The 2673-nt window shown below is 44.5% G+C and overlaps 1 pseudogene; it reads right to left on the reverse strand.

Annotated features, from left to right (window-relative positions):
• Positions 1 to 299: 299 nt before the first annotated feature.
• Positions 300 to 1562, reverse strand: LOC133072852 (proteasome subunit alpha type-7-like; annotated as a pseudogene).
• Between the last annotated feature and the right edge of the window lie 1111 nt (positions 1563 to 2673).

The following is a 2673-nucleotide window of genomic DNA, read 5'->3' on the forward strand; positions in this document are numbered from 1 at the left end:
GGATACCTGAGTGAAATTATTGGATCATATGATCACTCTATGTTTAATCTTCTCAAGAATAGCCAAACTGTTTTCCAATGCAGTTATACTATTTACATTCTCACCAGCAGTGTATGAAGATTCTGATATCTCCACAACATCACCAATACTTACTGTCTTTTTGATTACAGCCATTCTTTTCTAGTGAAGGTGAAGTAGGATCTCATTGTGGTTTTGATTTGAATTTCCATAATGAGTAAAAACATTGAACATCTTTTTGTTTCACTTTAAAAAAAATAGGCAAATTTATTGTAGGACACTTGGACAGTACAGATAAATGGAATGGAAATGCCTATGTATCATTTTGGAAATCAGCCATGATTTGAATTTAAAAATTGTTACAAGCAAAATTTCATTTCATCATGATGCTTTCTTTTGTTTCTTCTTTTCATTTTCTTCTTTTTTTTTTTTTTCAATCTCAGCAATGTATTTCTCAATTTCTTCAGGATTTAAAATCTTGAGGGGTTGATCTCGCCTCACAACAGCAAGGTCTATGTTTTTGCCACCCGAGTGAACCACTTCAGAAGGACCCTGATAGCCAAGCTTAATAGTCAGATTGTTTCAATGGCTTCCTCAGTATAATTCTTCTCTAGGAATTCATGCACTGACTTGGCAACCCGGCCTATAGCACTGGCCTTCCAGGCATGGTATGTGCCCGAGAGGTCAGTCTGATAGAGTCCCGGGGTGCCATCAAAGTCAAAACCCACAAGGAGGACAGAGATGCCAAACCGCCGGCGCCCCTTGCTGTGTGTGTAGCGCTGCTTCAGACTGGCGATATAGCGGGTGATGTACTCCGTGGTGACCAGGTCCTCCACAGTCAGCCGGTGGCTCTGGCATTCCATCCGGGCCCTGTTGATGACTATCCTTGCGTCAGCAGTGAGGCCGGCGAATGCCATGCAGACATTATCATCCAGAGCACAGACCTTCCGCACTGTCCTTTCATCCTACAGCTTGGCCACTGACATCTTCTCCACACCAAGAACATCAGTGTCTTTTCCTCGAACACTGACCGCGGTCCAGCCCCTCTTCATGGCCTCCTGCAAGTACCCCACTTGTAGGGATAGAAGATGGTGATGGCGCGGTTATAGCTCATGCCTGCGGAACGTCGCGGTTGGGCTGGGAAAAGCGCACACTCACTGCCACGCAGCAGGAGATTCACAACGTTGCTGCACCAGCACTGCGCGCCCGCCTGCCCCACTTTGTTTTGCTTTTATCAAGACTTTATTTCCATCAGTAGTGTATCAGACTTCTGCTACTGCTAAGTCACTTCAGTCGTGTCCGACTCTGTGCGACCCCATCCCTGGGATTCTCCAGGCAAGAACGCTGGAGTGGGTTGCCATTTCCTTCTCCAACGCATAAAAGTGAAAAGTGAAAGTGAAGTCGCTCAGTCACGTCCGACTCGTCGTGACCCCATGGACTGCAGCCTACCAGGCTCCTCCGTCCATGGGATTTTCCAGGCAAGAGTTCTGGAGTGGGGCGCCATATTGCCTTCTCCGATCAGACTTCTAGTTTCCATATAACTTTGCCAAGCCTGCATGTTATCAGTTCAGTTCAGTTGCTCAGTTGTGTCCGACTCTTTGTGACCCCATGAACTGTAGCACGCCAGGCCTCCCTGTCCATCACCAACTCCTGGAGTCCACCCAAACCCATGTCCATCGAGTTGGTGATGCCATCCAATCGTCTCGTCCGCTGTCATCCCCTTCTCCTCCTGCCCTCAATCTTTCCCAGCATCAGGGTCTTCTCAAATGAGTCAGCCCTTTGCATCAGGTGGCCAAATTATTGGAGTTTCAGCTTCAACATGAGTCCTTCCAATGAACACCCAGGACTGATCTCCTTTAGGATGGACTGGTTGGACCTCCTTGCAGTCCAAGGGACTCTCAAGAGTCTTCTCCAACACCACAGTTCAAAAGCATCAATTTTTCAGTGCTCAGCTTTCTTCACAGTCCAGCTCTCACATCCATACATGACCACTGGAAAAACCATAGCCTTGACTAGACGGACCTTTGTTGGCAAAGTAATGTCTCTGCTTTTTAATATGCTATCTAGGTTGGTCATAACTTTCCTTCCAAGGAATAAGCATCTTTTAATTTCATGGCTGCAATCACCATCTGCAGGGATTTTGGAGCCCAGAAAAATAAAGTCAGCCACTGTTTCCACTGTTTCCCCATCTATTTGCCATGAAGTGATGGGACCAGATGCCATGACCTTAGTTTTCTGAATGTTGAGCTTTAAGTCAACTTTTTCACTCTCCTCTTTCACTTTCATCAAGAGGCTCTTTAGATCTTCACTTTCTACCATAAGGGTGGTGTCATCTGCATATCTGAGGTTATTGATGTTTCTTCCGGCAATCTTGATTCCAGCTTGTGCTTCCTCCAGCCCAGCGTTTCTCTTGATGTACTCTGCATATAAGTTAAATAAGCAGGATGACAATATACAGCCTTGACGTACTCCTTTTCCTATTTGGTGTATATATTATATATCCAGTATAGTTGGTTTATAATGTGTTATTTTTTGGTGTACAGCAAAGTGATCCAGTTATATATATATTCTTTTTCATATTCACCTTTATTACAGTTTATTACAGAATATTGAATATAGTACCCTGCACTTTGTTATTCATTCATACTATATAAT

This window comes from Dama dama, chromosome 18 (genome assembly GCF_033118175.1).
Source record: "Dama dama isolate Ldn47 chromosome 18, ASM3311817v1, whole genome shotgun sequence".
NCBI lineage: Eukaryota > Metazoa > Chordata > Mammalia > Artiodactyla > Cervidae > Dama > Dama dama.